Below are 19,103 nucleotides of genomic sequence, written 5' to 3' on the forward strand. Positions count from 1 at the left end.
ATTGTGAGTTTGAGCCCTATGTTGGGAGTAGAGATTACATTAAAAATTTTTTTTAATAAAATAAAATATTAAAAAATAAATCTGGTTACAACCTACTGAATGGGAGGAGATATTTGCAAATGATGTATCTGATAAGGGGTTAATGTTCAAAATATATAAAGAACTGATACAACTGAACCCCAAAGAAACAAATAATTCAATTAAAAATGTGCAGGGGCCTGAATAGACATTTTTCCAAAAAAGACCTACAGATGGCCAACAGACACATGAAAAGATACTCAGTATCACTCATCATCAGGGACCTGTAAGTCAAAAATACAAGATATCACCTCACACCTGTCAGGATGGCTAAAATAAAGAAACAACAAGTGTTAGTGAGGATGTGGAGAAAAAGGAACCCCTGTGCACTATTAGTGAGAATGCAAACTGGTGTAGCCACTGTGGCATGGAGGTTCCTCAAAAAATTAAAAATATAATTACCATGTGATCCAGTAACTGCACTATTGGGTATTTACCCAAAGAAAAAGAAAACACTAATTCAAAAACATATATGCACCTCTATGTTTATTGCAGCATTATTTAGAATAGTCAAGATATGGAAGCAACCCAAGTGTCCATTGATAGATTGATGGATAAAGAAGATGTGACACACACACACACACACACACACACACACACACACACACGAATAGTACTCAGCCATAAAAAAGAATGAACCTTGCCATTTGCAACAACATAGATGGACCGAGAGAGTATGTTAAGTGAAATAAGTCAGTCAGGGAAAGACAAATACCATATGATTTCACTCACATGTGGAGTTTAAGAAACAAAACAAAACAAAGGAGACAAACAAAAAAGACTGTTAAGTATAGAGAACAAACTGTGGTTGCCAGAGGGGAGGTAGATGAAGGGATGGGTTAAAAAAACAAAAAACCAAAAAAACCAGTCTATGTTCTTGTGAAGGTTGTGCAAGACCTCAGGAAGCTTTACATGTAAAGGTTATGTCTGACTTCACCACACTCTATCATATAACTGGAGAGCTTTCTGAGATTAAGCTTCCCTCATCGCAAACTCATTTCCCTCCCTCTAGAGCCATTTTAAGGCCCCTGGTTAAAGGGGCATTTTCCTTCATCTTGAAGCGCTACAGGATCAAACTCCCTGCAACCTCCTGCAGCAGCTCTTTATAGTGATGTATTCCATTGCTGATTGATAAATATTTATAAAGCACCTTCTGTATGATAGACCCTATGTTAAAGCCTGGGGATACAAAGAATATACAATATCGTTCCTTTTCTCAAAGATCCTAGTCTCATGGCAGGGGATGAGGCTGGTGGGTGGGCCCAGATATATACTCATGAATATGCACTAAGGTATTTCAAAAACACTTAGATTTGAGGTACAGGACGTGGGAGGGGTTAAAGAGAAAGCCTGCCCCTGGCTTCCAGCTAGGTCAATTCCATCTGGGCTGAGGAGGGCATAAGCAAAGTCTTGATAAAAGATGGAGCTTGAAAAAAAAACAAGAAAAGTAGGTGTTCTGTTAGGTAAGACATTCTAGCAGTCCAAGGAGCTGAAACAAAGGCATAGGGGCTTCAACCTGGGAGGGAGGGGGTGGGGAGCTTGGAACTGGAGAGACAGAACCCCAGAGTTTTATTTGTGGAGGGCCTCAGATGCCATTTTGAAAAACAGAGGCTTCGACTGGATTCTGTACTAGGGGAGAAGGAAGCACTACAAAGGACGTCATTGGATCAGTGGAAACGACTGGAATACAGATGACAGATTAGGTAAAAGTACTGCATCTGTATTACATTTCCTGAAGTTGATGCTTGTCCTGAGGTTCTATAAGAACAGTGTTAGTTTTAGAAAATACATCCTGAAGGATATATAAGTAAAGGACCACGATGTATGCAATTTCTTCTCCACTGGGTAGAACAAAAATATTATGTGTGTGAGAGGGAAGGGTGTGAGTATAGAGAGGGAACAAATGGGGTAAAATGTGAATAATAGGTAAACTGGGGTAAAGGTATATGGGTTTTCTTTGTACGATTCTTGCAAGTTTCTTCCTGTATGTTTTAAATTACTCTACATTAGGAGCTTAAAAGTGCTCTTCAAAATGGTAGAGGAAGGGAATCATTTTATTTCAGCTTAAAACATACAAATGTAGATTTATTCAATAAAACTTACTATTAGAGGGGCGCCTGGGTGGCTCAGTCGGTTAAGCATCCAACTTCGGCTCAGGGCATGATCTCACACTCCATGAGTTCAAGCCCCGCGCTGGGCTCTGTGCTGACAGCTTGGAGCCTGGAGCCTGCTTCAGATTCTATGTCTCCCTCTCTCTGACCCTCCCCCGTTCACGCTCTGTCTTTCTCTGTCTCAAAAATAAATAAACACTAAAAAAATTAAAAACAAAACCCCTATTAGAACACTATCATACACCATGGCTGTGTCTCAACATAACACAGAAAGAGTACTTGAACCACAACATAGGCAATTTTTGACTCTGCATTTGTTTTCCCCTTTTTCATATTTATCTCCATCTATTTTTGATGACATATATGATTTCTACATCATTCATAATTTCATTTCCAACAAATAAAAATTCCTAAACCATTGTTGTATGTCATCTTCCTAAAAATCACTGGTACCTTGATTTGTCACATATCAGCTAATAAATCACATGCTCTATTAAAAAAAAGAAAGAAAGAAAAAAGGAGGCTTTGAGTTAGAGGCAGTGGGGCGTTAGTTATTTTTTTTTTTTAACTTGAGAATAACATGATCAGATTTGTATTTTATAATCCAATTAAATAGAATATTTTTCTTAATGTCCAACTAAAACTTGCCTGTTCTAATTTAAGCTAATTTCCTCATGCTTTGTTTTTTTGCAGATATAAAGAAACTCACAAAAATATGTGTGGACATGAAATTAGTAATCCAATGTGTGTCTCTCAGCCTTCTTGTGCTTTAATTATGCAACCTTTCCTCATAGGACCTTTTTCCACTCCTTTAATTATCTTTGGCATTCATCTCTGAATCCTCACACATTTCTCCATCCCCTTGATGAGTTGTGGTGACCAATCTTAATAATGATGTACATTCCAGTACCACGTGGGCTCTCCCCCACTTTTTTTTTTGCAATGGCGTCATACTACTGATGCATATCTATAAATTATTAATCATAGAAGCCCTTCTTTGGTAGTTAGTGTCCTATTACTTCCTCATCCAATTAAATTGTATGATTGGGATAGTGCTTTCCTAGATTATCGTTGAGAAAGCTGTTTGTGAAAGAATTAAGAACTTGAGTGAAGTTAAGATAGAGTCATTTATTTAACATGGCCACCCTAACAATTTCTCTTTGTTATAGTTTGTCATATTATCATAGAACAAAATTCAATTACTCTAGCAAAATTTGACTCTCACCATGCCATGATAGCTGCTTTTTAATCTTACATTATTTCAGGTAATTACATAAATGATTGTACAATGGGTCAAACTAGTGTCTCTTCAGGCACTGATGTCAGGTTGACAGTGTATAATTTTACTGAACCTTTACTAAGATGCTAAGCATTATGCAAAGCTTTAGGGGCACATTATGGATAAGATAAGGGTCTTTCCTTAAATAACAACAGACACGATCCAAAAAAATGTAGAAAGTACCATGAGAATATGGTACAGAGAGCAACCAACTCCTGGGTGGAGGGAGGGATCTGACAAACCTTTGGAGAAGAGGTAGTATGGAGATATTGAAGAATGAGCAAAGTTTTGTTATACAGAAAAGGGAGAAAAAGGAATTACAGATGGCGGAAGCTATGTGTGAAATGTCGGTGGTATGGGACCTTGGTGTGTTCACAGGAGGGCAAATGCCTAGTGGTTCCATCCCTGGCTGAACATTAGAATCACCTTTTAAAAATTTTTTTTAATTAATGTTTATTTTTGAGAGAGAGAATGCGAGCAGGGTAGGGGCAGAGAGAGAGGGAGACACAGAATCCGAAGCAGGCTCCAGGCTCTGAGCTGTCACCACAGAGCTCGACGCGGGGCTCAAACTCACGAACCACAAGATCATGACCTGAGCCGAAGTCAGACGCTCAATTGACTGAGCCACCCAGGCGCCCCTAGAATCACCTTTTAACAAATAACTGATGCCCAGGCCCCACCTCTAGGGAATGAGGTCGGGGGGATGAGTTTCAGTAGTTAAGAAAGCTCTCCAGGTGATTCTAATGTGGAACTAGGCTGTGAAGTATAGGGTTAGGACATAAAGACCATGGAGGGCAGTAAAGGAAATGGCAGGAAATGCCTAGAAACTCAGGGTAGGACCCAGCAGAGAAGGGGTATATTTGTCATGCAGGAATTTGGTCTTTACTCTGCAGGGGGGAGCTCTCCAGGGCTTTCAAGCAGGGAAATGATTGGAGAAAGATCCCTCTGGAGAACAAACAGATGTTAGGATAGAGACACTAGAAGCATAGAGACTAGTTTGGAGGGTCTGCAGTAGTCCAGGTGATACCTGCTGAAGGCCTGAACGAAGGTCCCTGACTGGATGAATCTCAGATACAGGAGATACAGGTTTGGAGTAGGGAATGTGTGTTTGTGTTACTCAGACAAGGTGCAGAAATAATGGGTCTGTTTTCTAAGGTGTTGAATTTGATGTATGTACAAAACCTCTCACTGGAGATGCTCCATAGATAGCTACAAGCGGTTTTATTTTTTCCAAAGACAATGCATTATTGGAGCTCTTATTAGGAGCACAGCATTCAGACAAGGTTGATACATTGCACAACTCTGGATGACAAACTTTGAGAGATATTGAAGAACACAATCAAGGGCCTAAATAAACACACAAGAAGAGTAGTTGAAGAAAGAATACTTGAAGTGAAAGAGACTTAGGAAGCCATGATCATAGTTTCAAGTGTACAAAGGGGTATAAGAGAGAAGGATTAGTTACGCTATGTCTGGATCCATAGAACAGAACCATGGCCATTCTCTTGGCCTTCTAGTCTCTACTCTAGTGGATTATTTCCCATACTAAAAAAAATGCAGTGGTATTATTCAAATTAGCATCACACAAGAAGCATCAGTCAACCCAAAGTCTATTCTGAGCACACCCCAGCAGGAACTGGTTAAATACATTTGAGATCAGTATTTTCAGTTCACCATTTTTGTGGTGGCCCAAATATGATGACTCATGTCATAATCTGAAACCAAACAAAACCCCACTGCTGCTCTGGGAAAACAACAGGGCAATGGACAATGCAGTAGAAAAAAGAAGGGAGAGACAGCAGATGCCATTGCTGATCTACCCAATAGCAATGTTCCCCTTCTTGCTTAATTTACAAAACCCTGATTTTATTCAGGATCCAACATAATCAGGGATGGCAGCCACCTACCACAGCCCCAGGGCATGAACTCTGATCAGTCTAAGCCAAGCAAAGCAGTTCCACTTCTCACTAAAATTTGTTTAGGAATGGAACTATGGCTCCCACTTAGAAGATGGAAAGGAAAGTGAGCTGGTAAGGGAAACAGAAAGGCTTCTGAGAAGGAAAGATAAAAGACAATTGACAAAGAGGCTGGCCTATGTTTCTGCCTTTAACATGGTTGCATAAAACTGTAATGTTTAGGGCTGAGACAGCCTTCTAGTGACTATGAAAAATCAGCTCTAAAGATGAGAATCCAATCTGCTGAGAATGGATAAAAAGAAAGAAAGAGGAGGCTGAGTCCATGATGATATGATCTCTGAAAATATCAGCTTTAGATTTCTTGTTATATGACCTAATTAAAGGTCTTTGTTGCTGAAGCCAATGTTAGATATTCTATTGAGTACAGCCGAAAGCATTCTGGATACAGTAGACTAAGGCTACCCTGACTTAAGAGGCCAAATACAAAATTCTATCTATACAGAAGGTGGTAGATTAATCAATCAACAGTTTGAACTTCTGTGGCTAGCATGGTTTTGAAGACTAAAAGAGGAATATAGCTGGAGACAAATTAGAAGAAGTAATTCTCTGCTAGCCTAAGGTTTATTTTCCATCGACCATGATCTGCTTCCATTCTGGAAGAACAAATGACTACAAATCTTGTGGTGAAACAAACATGACTGTCCAAACATGGCCCTGGGTGTCACTCAGAGTTGCCTGCACAACTAGCCAGCTGGGACTGAGGATTCTTCTCCCCAGGATTTATCCAAACCCAACTTCTCTTGGACCTTGAAGGTCCCTCCAAGTTAGGTAGATGGCGCTCCCAGATAAATATTCTCTATAGCTGGCAACTAAACCTAGATTCTGTAAATCCTCTAATAAGGGCCCAATGGACAACACCGTTCTGATGCCCACTTGGGACCCACTCTGGATGTTACCAATAGTGAAACTTACCGCATGGAACAACAGAGCTTAAGTGAAAGGCAACCAAGGAAATCCAAGAACTCTCAGTCTGAGTCTTAACAGGAAAGAAGTTTCAACATACTAATGACTGCTTGTATTGTACACTCCTCTTTGATGCTTGAGAGACAGCTACATCTACAGAGTCAGTTCTTGACAAAAATTAAGTGACAAAAAGAAGACAACCATCAAATGTGTAAAATGCATATGTGAAATAAAAAGTTTGGTACTTCAGTGTATTTTATTAACTGAGTGTTTTGGAATGCTCATTTAGAACAAAAGCCACTATGCACTACTCTATGTTTTTAAACTGTAGCTAACTCAAGTTGACTCAACTCAGTATGAAAACAAATCATGGTCGTACCATTCTGGTTCCCCTCAAGCCCATCATGTCTGCTCCTCTCCACAACATAGTGTCTGTAAGTCATTCCATTGAGATCTCAGTACATAAGGAGAAGACAGTTTCTACTTTTGAGTTCTTTACAACTGGTAAAAATTTTACAATTTTTTACAACTTGATAAAAACGCAAAGTACTGTCTTTTCCATGGTTGTGAGGTTTACCCACATTTATGTTGCACAACATAGAAATATATGAGATATATATTTTTATAGAAGTATACACATATTGGGGCCCCTGGGTGGCTCAGTTGGTTGAGTGTCCACCTCTTGGTTTCAGCTCAGGTCATGACCTCAGTGTTTGTGGGATCAAGCCCCACATTGGGGTCTGTGCTGGCAGCATGCAGCCTGCTCAGGATTCTCTCTCTGCCTCTCTCTCTCAAATAAATAAATGAAATAAAAAAATAAATAAACTTATTTATCAAAATAAATAAATAAACTTAAGAAATAAAGAAGTATACAAATATTTCAGATATACAGGAATATCTGAAATATGCTCAAAAAGTTAAAGTAGCAACAAAATACCACACATGTGAAAAATTATGCACAAGGGACTATGCTCAGTTCTGAGACATAAGATCCAAAGAGCTGTGGGAGGAGGATCTGGCCTGTAGGACCTTCCCATGTAACTAGGAGGTGGAACGTACACAATGACCAGGAGACATGGCGGTTGGGGTAGGTTCCCAGGAGGAGTGTGGAGACAACAAGAATGCTATAGGTGCACAAGAAGTCACTCCGCGAACCACAGGTAAGGAATCTTAAGGCTTTGGGCGACTGATCTCTAAATAATGGCTAATTTCTCTTGTTGAGGACATGCCATTTACCCATATGCTGACAAAAAATAACCTTTAAAAATATATATAGGGGTGCCTGGGTGGCTCGGTCGGTTGGGCGTCCAACTTCGGCTCAGGTCATGATCTCCCGGTTTGTGAGTTCAAGCCCGGTGTCAGGCTCTGTGCTGACAGCTCAGAGCCTGGAGCCTCCGGGTTCTGTGTCTCCCTCTCTCTCTGCCCCTCCCCTGCTTATGCTCTCTCTCTCTCTCTCATAAATAAACTTAAAAAAGGTTTAAAAAAATATATATATATATAAAAATATATATATATATAAACTCTTCCTTATCAGCTGAATTAGTTTCCCATGGCTGTTGTAACAAACTACTATAATAGTACCCTGGTGGCTTAAAGCAACAGAAATTTATTCTCTTACAGTTCTGGATGTCAGAGTCTGAAACCAGTACTGGGCTTCTCAGTGGGCTGAGATGAAGGTGTAGGCACTTCCTTCAGAAGCTCTAGGGGAAATCCCTTCCTGGTTTCTTCCAGCTTCTGGTGGCTGCTGGCCTTCCTTGGCTGTGGATGCATCACTCCAGTCTGTGGTCATGTTGCCTTCTCATCTGGGTGGTGTCAAATCTCCCTCTGCTTCTTTAAGAACTTGTATTTGCATTTACGCCCACCCAGATCATTGAGGGTACCCCCCTCACCTCAAATTCCTTAATTTAATACACATCTGCAGTCTATTTTACCATATAAGGTAACATTCACAGACCTGGTATCTTTGGGGGATCTTATTTAGTCTACTACTCTCCAACAAAAGTCTCCAAGCCTTTCAAACAATCACCTGAATTATGGAGCAGTGCTTTTCATTCATTCAAAGTTGAATGTTTTAGGAATGGGATGAGAAATCTGTGCTTACTTACCCAACGAGTTCCTTTTTGAAATACAGAGAGGATTTCTCTTTAATTTTGCACAGTGGACAAGACTTGACAATGCTGACTGAAATCCCTGAATATATGACATTAGCATATGGTGATTTCTAAGTGTGGACCAGGGGTTGCCAACTAGCAGCCTGAGAACTGAATTCAGAGGTATGCTTTGAGGCTACATTTAAAAATGGGGGGGGGGGGGGCCTGGGCCGCTAGTTGGTTAAGCGTCCGATTCTTGATTTTGGCTCAGGTCAGGATCTTGTGGTTGGTGGGTTTGAGCTCTGAGTCAGGCTCAGTGCTGACAGTAGTCTCTTTTTCTCTCTCTCCCCCTATCCTGTACTTTCGCTTTCTCTGTCTCTCTCAAAGTAAATAAACTTTGAAAATAAAAATAAAAATAGGAGCTCTACGGGCGCCTGGGGGCTCAATCGGTTAACGTCTGACCCTTGATTTTGGTTCAGATCTTGGATCCCAGGGTTGTGAGATTAAGCCCCACGTGGAGCTCCATGCTGGGGCTGGAGCCTGCTTGGGATTCACCTCCCCCCTTCTCTGCCCCTCCACACCTCATATACATGCACTCTCTCTCTCTCTCTCTCCAAATAAATAAACATTAAAAAATAATAATAAAAGTAGGAATTCTAATATAAAAATGAGATTTGGGGTTTCTCTGGAAAAACTGAAGAGCTAATAACACGGGATCCTTAGCCTTCTATGGTAATAAGTAGCTAGAGAAATGTCACCATCCTTTTAGACTTGACAAGGGTCCCCATGCTCATCACAGTCCCCATCTTGCCTGTTGTCCCTAAAATGGATACCACATAGATCGCCAATATTTTTAGTTGTCATATATTTTTGTAACTTCACACCACTCGGTTACTGGTAGAAAAATATTTCTCTGTTCCTGTACCTCTATTGAAAGAGACAAAGTAAAAACTAGCCTGAAACACATGCGGCACCCCGCCCCGAACTGCCACGTTTGAAGAAAAACTGGAGAAGAAAAAAAATTTTTTTTTTTTAAAAAGAGAAGAGCAATTCCTTTCCTGTTTAACAAGCACATACCCAGCTTTCCTGAGTCTTCTACATTTCTTCCTCTGCCTCTGACGGAATTTGAATTCACAGCTCCCAGTACTGACTGCCGTAGTAGTGAAAGGAATGCAGCCACGCATCTTTAACGTGGGAATCGGCTAACCTGATGATGAGCAGTGCTCCAAATACTGCTCGGACTCCAAGAATTAATTTGGATAAAGCACTTGTAACTAAGCCACACTTAGCCTCTTAATATATCAATGAAGCCAAAAGGGCAGTAACAATAATAATTTAAATACTTAGCATGTGTATAGTACTATTATGAGTGCTTTACATATATTAATGCATTCAAATCTCACAACTCTATCCATAGACACTATTATTATTATCCCTATTTTACAGATAAGGAAACTGAGGCACAAGCAACTTGTCCATAGTACTATTACCATCATTCTCTCTCCCCCCAATTTTCTAGATCAGGAAACTGAGACGTAAGTGACTTGTCCAAGGTTATGTAACTGGTAAGTGATAGAACTAAGATAGGAACCCAGGCTGACTGTACCAAACTCAAAAGTAAGGTTGCAGAAGATCTAAAGATCATGAAACCTTTTGAGGATCTGAGAATGGGAGGAATTAGAAGTACTTTGTAGCTCAAAGTCCGAATACGGAAACCAGTGATGTCGCCATGCTCTAGGTGGCCTCATTCTGCAATCAAACATCAGCGAACCCAGCAGGGACCTCCCCAGCACCAACTGTCTACAATGGAGGCAAAGTGGATGCAGATAAAGAGGGACTGGATCCCACTTTCAACTCAAATGCATCGTCACATAGACTCTGGGCTCACAGGCTTGTTGAATGCTTTTAAATAGCAAATGATGTAATAATGTTTGAATGTCTTCACCTGTCCTGCAGAATAATCACCTTCTCCTTGGGGTTTTGTGTCTTGTTTTTGTTTTTTTTTAAGGAAAGGTTTTTATTATTATTATTATTGAATGTATGTGTAGCTGTACGTATGTAATCTTTACAGCAAACATGGGGCTTGAACTCATGACCCCCAAATCAAGAGTTAGATGCTCCACTAAGCCAGCCAGGCACTCCCTCCTTGGGTTTTTAAACCTGGTATCAGGAGTCATCCTTTGCTTTTATCTTGGGACCCACCTGGGATAAGAAACCTTGACCACTTAACCATGCTCACACCACTTAGTCAAAGTCACTGTTGTTGGGATCATTTAGTGCTCTATTTAAAAATCGTCTTTTTAACTCAAACAGAATAATTTTTCTGTGACTATGTCACATATTGTAGATTGCCCCAAACCATTATTCTGGCTAAAGCTGAGATGCCCTTGACACCCTCATTTTTTTGCAACACATCCAGTCTTCTAATGAACACTAAACAGAAGTCTTTTTCCCATAACACTATTTGATGCAGGCCCAGTATCTTCTGAGTCCGATTTCTTGGTTTTCTTTTACAGAATACATAATAAAGGAGAAGAGTACACAAAGAGAATGGTGTATGAAGTATACATCATCTGTAAGACAGCTGTTTAATCACTTAGATTAGTGCTCTCAGTTAGGATTTCCTCCACCTCGTCCAGATCACATGGGTAGGGTCACAGGCACCAACCCTGTGACTTGGAGTACCTCTTGATCCTTGGGTTTACCTTCTGTGAAATCGGGATGTTGAACTGACTCATGATGAAATGAGGTGGTTTTCCCTCTCTAATGATCAGTGATTCTGTGACTCTGTGTAAGGATTCAAGTTAGTTTTTGTCTTAGAAAAAAAAGGACTGGGGCGCCTGAGTGGCTCAGTTGGTTGAGTGTCTGACTTTGGCTTAGGTCCTAACCTCACCTCTCATGAGTTTAAGCCTCACATCGGGAGAGCCCTGTGTCAGGCTCTCTGCTGTCAGCATGGAGCCCGCTTTGGATCCTCTGTCTCCCTCGCTCTCTTTACCCCTCCCCCACTTGTGGTCTCTCTCTCTCTCTCTCTCTCTCTCTCTCAAAAATAAATAAACTTTAAAAAAATGACCAATGTTTCCATGTTTCCTGTCACCCATGTAAAAGCTAGCAAAGGGAAGGTAGTAGACCAGAGGGACCCTGCATGCTACATGACATCTCTTTCAGAAGACAGTGCTCTACTGACTCAGCCAGGCCCCCCAAATCAGAATCTACTCCTTTCCTTCCCTCTCAGTCCAGCTCAAACAGCACCTCAAGAGCCTCCTGTCCCAACCTGCAACAAGAGACACAGCTAATGGCTCTTTCCCCCAGCTACAACAGCATCCTGTCCCCACCTCATTGCTAGCCTCTCCCTGGGATCTGTGACATGCAAGCCTGCCCTCTGCATCAGCTGGGACACTCACCATGCTTCCTTCATCTCTGTGGCCTCACACCTCACATTCCACTTGCATACAGTAGGTACTCATTGTTTGGTCAAAAGTTTAATTTTAGTCTTTGCTATTTATTTCCTGTACCACCCTTGGTAAGTATCTCCAAACATAGTGCTATTTCTTCATGTGCAAATTAATGATAATCAAATTGACCTGACCACAAATGCTGTGAAATTCTGAAATGGAGAATAGTAAATACCATGGAAAGGCTAAGGCAGGGCTTTCCCACCACAATGCTGGAATCACTGCTTCTCAGAGAATCACAGAAAGGCCCCCTCAGTGTCATCAGATCAGGCCTTCGGCCTTTGGGAGAGGCTGTACTCCACTAACACAGACATGCAGCTTTATTTTGCTTTCAGAGTTCCAGCAAATCTCTGAAACAAATGTTATGGTTTCTCTGGTTAGGTGACATTGGGGAAAACCTTCCTGCAATCCGCCCCAATTCCCTCCCTCCCTCCAGCTTCAATCCTCAGCGGAGGCCAAGAACATCTGCTTGTGGCCAGCAGCTCATACCATGTACCCTGCTCATTCACAGCCTGGAAAACAATATAGGTGCAGGGACAATAGTAGTCCATTCTTTATTCTTAAACTTTGAGAGTCATTGAATTGATGTAATAATTACTATTTTTTTTCTTTTAAGAAAGAAGACAGAAAACGGTACACAAACTTGGCCTTGTCTGGCAGTTGTGGTTTACCAGCCATGTTAAATTCAGACCCCTCCGAGCAGCTTTTCTCCCTCAGCCTTAATCGTTTTACACCAAAACTTTCTATCCTCAGAGGAAAACAGAATAACGTGCAAAATCATTAAATGGCCCTTCTCATGGCACTTTGGAATTCCATTTTACCTCATCCTTCAGGTAATTACACATTGTATTGATATTCAAACGTGTCATAACTTCACAAGAGTTAATGTTGTCAATTTACTTTAAAAGGGTACTAAAAATAGTACATTTGTGTTTATATTTTTCTTTCTGGGGCCTAATCTTTCTGCTCATATTCATTTTAGCAAAAATGTCTTCTAAGTACTTTGCCTCTTGGAATAGTGCTTTTTTCTGCATTGGGGACAGCAGCCAGAAGACCAAAAGAGCCTTCTTTACGTGGAATCCGCCTTGCCTTTACCTCGACAAAGGAATGCATTAAAGATGCTTTTGGCTACTGCATCACCTGGAGTGAAGGGAGAAGAAAATCAGCTACCTGGTGTATCTCTGCTATTCCCCAGAAACTATTCCAGTCTCGCCCTCCGTCTCCTCCTTCAATCCCACTTCTGAGCAAAAAACTTCTCACGCACCAGGGTCCTTAACACCACGAGTAGGATCCATGACTTCCCATTGCTTCTCCTAGGGTACCAAAGGGCGCCCCTGCCCTGAACCAAAAAAAGTCTTCAGTCACTTGTAGGTTACTTTCAAACTGGGACAAGTCGTTGTGTGTGGCTCATGCAGACCGTGAAGAACTGAAGGAAGAGTGAAATGTTGAAGAGCTGGAGGAAGAATCACTGTACCCTGACTCGTGTGACACTGTGGATGAGCTGGGGGATGGTCCCCAAAGCTTAATCAAGAAGGCCATCGAGGGTGGCGATAGTCGGGCCCCAGCTGCCTGCCTGATTGCCACCTCAGGATGGAAGGGTGGGCGAGGTAGGGTGAGGAGCAGATGGGGGCAGTGAACGAGAACAAGTCACATATGTCAGGTATTGTGCAGATATTACAGCACCTTTAACTCAGGAGCTGACCTCAGTCCACAGAAGATGCTACGCTGTCATACACAACAAACCAATCAGTAACACAGATGAAAGAGGTAAAGGCTTAATATAAAAATAAAATAGAGCAGGGGTCAGCAAACGTTTTCTGTGAAGGGCTGGTAAATATTTTAGGCGTTGAGGGCTGTCTCTGCCACAACCACTCAACTCTGCCCAGGTAGCACCAAAGCGGTCACAGACAATACATAAATGAATGGGCTGTGTTCTAGTAAAGTCTATTTAAAAAAATAGGCAGCAGACAGACTATGACTACAAGGCACAGCTTCTCTATCCCTGAAACAGGAAATCTGCACATAAACATTTTAAGTACTCTCCCCAATAACGCCTCGAGTACCCTTGGATTACAGGGTGGCTCACACAAATTGTGTTCATCCTGAGAATATAAGCGCTTTTTTTTTTAATTAAAAAAATTTTTTTAAATATAATTTATTGTCAGATTGGTTTCCATACAACACCCAGTGCTCATCCCAACAAGTGCCCTCCTCAAGGCCCATCACCCACTTTCCCCTCTCCCCCACCCCCCATCAACCCTCAGTTTGTTCTCTGTATTTAAGAGTCTCTTATGGTTTGCTCCCTCCCTCTCTGTTTGTAACTTTATTTTTCCCCTTCCCCTCCCCCATGGTCTTCTGTTAAGTTTCTCAAGATCCACATATCCGAGAATATAAGCACTTTGTGGGCAGAAGTTTTATTATGTTCATAACTACATGCCCAGCACCTAGACGTGTACCTGGCATGCAGCTGGCACAAACAGCTGCTCACAACAAACATTTGTTGAATGAATAAATTAATGAAATGAGCACATGATGGGTCTGTAAAGGGTAATTGTGACTATTGGTGATTTTCCTGTACCACCAACCCCACGTCCACGGCTGTCCCATCCCCTTGTGCCCCTCCTTCTTTGAAAAATTGGACAATAACATGGGGGCCAGGGCATGAAAATTATGAATCCTCCTAAAAATTTTTACACAAATTTGAGAAAACATTTGCTTTTTAACAGCTAAGATAACACGTAGAAATATGTTATCTTTATTTTCTCAGTTTTGCCTATGTTAAATCAAAATTTAATAAATTGGCTTTCAGAGCAAAGGCAGTGTCCAAGAGGCCAAAATCATTAATTATTACTTATTATTATTATTACTCATGCAGTGAGTAACTTTCACAATATTGTCAAATAGTAGTGGGACGTTATACCATAATACTTTACCTTCTGGCTCTGGGCCATTATCTTTCATAGTAACCATGAGGGCAGTCACATGTTATCAGCGCTTCCTCACAGGTCGTATTACACCTACAAGGTAAAATATGACTCACATTGATCTTTCCTCAGAAATATGGGGCTCTCACAAGTTCCTGGCCATCACTGCACATTTATCAAGTGGCTACTCACAGCCCCAGGTGTGGGGGAAAACATATCAAAGGAAATGTGAGGTACCGTCATGGTCCTTTCACTTAAAAAAATTGAGTTAAGGTGACAAACTTAAAATTCAGGAAAAATTTAAAGTAAGATAATATATAACCCAATACTAATTACTATAGATTGAATGCTAAGATCATAGACACAGCTTAAGGTTGAGGGAACTTTAGACTACAGAGTTAGATTTTCTTTTTCCTATATGGGACCTTAATGATTATGCAATACTCTCACTTTACCAATGAGATCTTGAGACCTCATTACTACGAATAGAATCTTGGTTATCTTCAGAGTAGCATACTTTTATAACTTTTTTTTTCACCTTCATTTGAGAGAGAGAGAGAGTGAGCAGGGGACAGGGGCAAAGGGAAAGAGAGAGAATCTACAGCAGGCTCCATGCTCACTGCAGAGCCCGATGTGGGGCTTGATCCCACAACCATGGGATCATGACATAAGCCAAAATCGAGTCGGATGCTCAACTGACTGACTCATCCAGGTGCTCCAGACTAGCATACTTTTTAATGTGTGAATATAAGAAGTGTTTTAAGAATTTATTAATGATATATCAAATGCTCCCCATTTCCCCTTTTGTAGAAAGTATATATTGTTAATCCTGAACCACATATTTAAAAAAAGGAGGCAGACTTCCAAAGATGTAGTTTCTTCAAACTCTGAGACAACCTCACAGGTCAACACACATAGGGTTTGATTCTACCTGCACAGGTGAGCCCCACCACAAGCACTCTTTCTATGAAGGTTCCCGACTTACAAAGCAGCGAGTCAGGCACTTACTCACTGTGCAAGGACATTTCAGTTTCCCTGCAAGGAAATCAGGAATGGAAGCTTTCCGCTTGGACTGAGTAATTCCCTAGGATCAGATGAATAGTAGTATTTTCCCAGCATCACACAGCACCTCACCAGGAGCAGAGGGATTGAGCGTGAATGCCCACATCAACTTTCCTTACCATCTTGAGAAGACCTGTGTTTCTTCTTTCATTTCTTTGGCTGCAAGTAAAGACATTTCTGATTTCTTCCTGCCATAAACACACAGCATTTGAATGCAATTCGCCCCACAAAATAGTTTGCTTTACCCAACTGTTTTTATAACGTAACTTTCTAGAACACCTGTGTATTGATAAGAAAGTCAGAACTGTTTCAAGGTGAGCACAGTCACAACCTATGATACAGTTGCACCGTACCCCCAAACAACACGTGTGTGTGTGTCAGTCATCCTGTGCACACCTCTGTGCATAATCCCAGCCAACCACATCAACCACATCTGAGGTCCTTCTAATTCTCTACTCATAGGGCCCCTCTCAGGATGCTGTGGTTGGCAAAGCCTGCCAATGAGAGAATTTACAGTTCAGTGAGACCCTACTCACAGGCTGAGGGGTCAACATCCACAGAAGGGTCACTGTACCCAGAATTCTGCCAAGAAAGCACCATGCAAGCAGTCCTGCCGTAAATAGAGACACTCACACATACCCCACATACAGAAACAAAGAAGGGCTAGATACACTCCAACTCAGCAAGGTCCTGCAAAATGAAACGGAGGCGCTTTCCGCAAGAGACGCTGTGAGAGAAAAACAAACAAACAAACGAGAAGGCAGTAGTGTTCCTGGCAAGGTTCAGATGGAAAAACAGCAACAGATCCCAGAAGCAGAGCTGCAGCCAGGGATAACCTCAGCTCAAGCCATGTTAAGTAAGGGCAGGATAACACTCACGGAGGATTCACCGCGTGGTCGCCGTGTCCTCTGAGCCATGACTTGTAGTCTACTACAAGCCAGTCAACAAATACCTACCAAATAGGTGCTACATGTTCAGGCCCCTTTGAGTCACTGTGAGGGATGGGCAGATTTTAGTTAAGTGTATGTCAGGCACTGTTGAGGCACCATAGGGCATCTTTGCACCACCACATGCTGGGGAAGGCATTTCCCCTTTCAAATGCTAGGAGTATCCCACAAGGCCACGTGAGTAATAAGTGGAGTCAGGCCCTGACCTCAATTCTGCCTGACTCCAAAGCCCAGGACACCACATCACCACGCATAAACTATGGCTTCTGCCCTAAAGAGGCTTAAAATAACCTAAACCAATTAGAGATCAATACAGCCGATATAATGAAGAATTAACAAACAAGAATCTTAAGACTTTAAAGAAAGAGAAGAGGAGTGAGTAGCTAGAGAAGACATTAGGTAAGAAGGAGAGCTGGTCTCCTCCTCAGAGGGTGGGTAAGATTTGCATGGGAGAGTGGGGAGGAGGGAGTTTCTAGGAGAGCAGTGTGAGCCTTGACACTGCAGTGGGAATGAGCCTGGCCCCCTTAGCAGGGCAGCAAGACCAAACTGCATAGAGCACATGGATCTACAGTGAACTGAAAATAGGATTCAGATAGGAGGGGTGAGGCCTGATTATGAAAGCCTTGAGAAATCAGGCAAATTATTTGAGATAGCAAATGGAGAGGAACTGAAGGTTGCAAGACAAGGAGAGAGTCGAAGTGATAGTTAAAAAAAATTAGATGGACAGCAAACGCTGAAGAGACCAGAAAGGGGAACATCTCATTCATTCATTCATTGGTTTATTCAGCAAACATTTACTGAGGACTTACTAAGAGCCAGGCTTGCTTGGACTGCCAGTTAAGTGACTGCTCCAGTCTGCAGGAGAGGAAGGGTGAGGTTCTGGATAACAACATGGAGGGAGGGATCTGAACAAATCATATTTCAAAGGTCTTGGTGACTCATTGATACAGAGGCTGAAGGAAATGAAGGAAAAGATAAAGATAATTCCAAAGGTTCAAGACTGACATGATTTCCACCTTTACTGGGAACCTCAAAAAGTGCTACGAATAAAACAAACAATGAAAGTATAAAAAGAGCTTTGATGATGTTGAACAGTCAACAAAACTCCAAAAGACCTGTTCTTTATCCTGGCAACTCGTTTATGAATTGACTGTAGGTAAGAAATTTCAGTGAGAAAAACCACTTCTCTGGCTAAATGCTGAGTTCCCTTGGCAAGGAGCAGAGACCTCTGCCTCCTCAGACAGGCTCCATCAACCCTCCAACACATCCCTCCAGCATCTAAAACGAAACTGATCTCATTAAGAAATGTGGCTGCCCACTCCTGACTTTGGAGGAGGGCAAGGCAAAGTGGACAGAGGAAAACAAAAAGTGGGCAAGGTCACTGTAGGGGGCCATATATCTTACGGAGGGGGCAGTGGTACAGGATATCATTTTAAATAGAGGATCACAGCAATGCTTTCATTTCTATACCCACTTCCTAGTATTTTACAATTAGTGATCCTCAAATAGATAGGAAGGCATTAAAGATTCTTTACCAAATCACAGCGCTTTGTCCAGAAACTATTTCAAATGTGCATATTTATGCATACATTAACTCCTAGTACAGCTAGCATATGGTTCAGACACAAATTCTTCTTAATAATTTACATGTTGACTACACAAATTTCAAGCTCATTTTAATTGTACATTCAGCAAGAGTACAATTCACTGTTGGGGCACATCCTGAAAGCCTACTCACTGGAAAATGAGACATGAAAACTGTAGCTATCAAACTTCTATTGCTACAAAGAGTGTTACAGGCCAAAATAAAAAAACAATACCTTGGAGAAATCTAGACTTGCATGCAAAATTCAAGGCAGTATTTTCTCAGCCTGGCCCAGCTTTAGCAAAAGCAGATCTTTACTTAATTATAAGTAGAAATGAGTACTCTTTTCTGCAGAATGACGTTTTCAACTACTTTTATATTTAAAGTAAAAGCCCTCTATGTTAGTGTCAAAGTCAGACTTTAAAAGGTATATTCCAAAAGAAACGGTTGCTCTGGAAAATCCTTCAACATCACTCTCCTAATATCTACTCAGGTTAGTAAGAAGAAATCAGAGCAGAAAGAAACCCGGTGAAAAATGGTTGCACATAAATGTGTGAAGATTCTGGCTCAGACCCCCTTGTGGGACAGCCACAGGCCTAGTCAGGAAAATTCCAACAGCAAGTCCCCCACATCCTACTAAAGAGGCTTAAAATCGGGCAAGGTCTTTTCTCTCTTTAACACCGAAAGGTAAACACC

The 19,103-nt window shown here is 41.4% G+C and overlaps 1 protein-coding gene across 2 annotated transcripts in view; it reads right to left on the reverse strand.

Moving 5' to 3' along the window:
- CILK1 (ciliogenesis associated kinase 1) overlaps positions 1-19,103 on the reverse strand; it is a 56,133-nt gene that overhangs the window by 36,604 nt on the left and 426 nt on the right. Inside the window, exon 1 of one of the 2 annotated variants that reach the window (XM_042939051.1) lies at positions 14,823-14,853. The exons of the other annotated variant lie outside the window; for it this stretch is intronic. The gene's annotated coding sequence lies outside the window, so the exon portion shown is untranslated. Of the gene's footprint in view, positions 1-14,822; positions 14,854-19,103 lie in introns of those variants that run through there. 2 annotated transcript variants of the gene reach the window in all.

Source organism: Panthera leo, chromosome B2, assembly GCF_018350215.1.
Source record: "Panthera leo isolate Ple1 chromosome B2, P.leo_Ple1_pat1.1, whole genome shotgun sequence".
NCBI classification, from domain to species: domain Eukaryota; kingdom Metazoa; phylum Chordata; class Mammalia; order Carnivora; family Felidae; genus Panthera; species Panthera leo.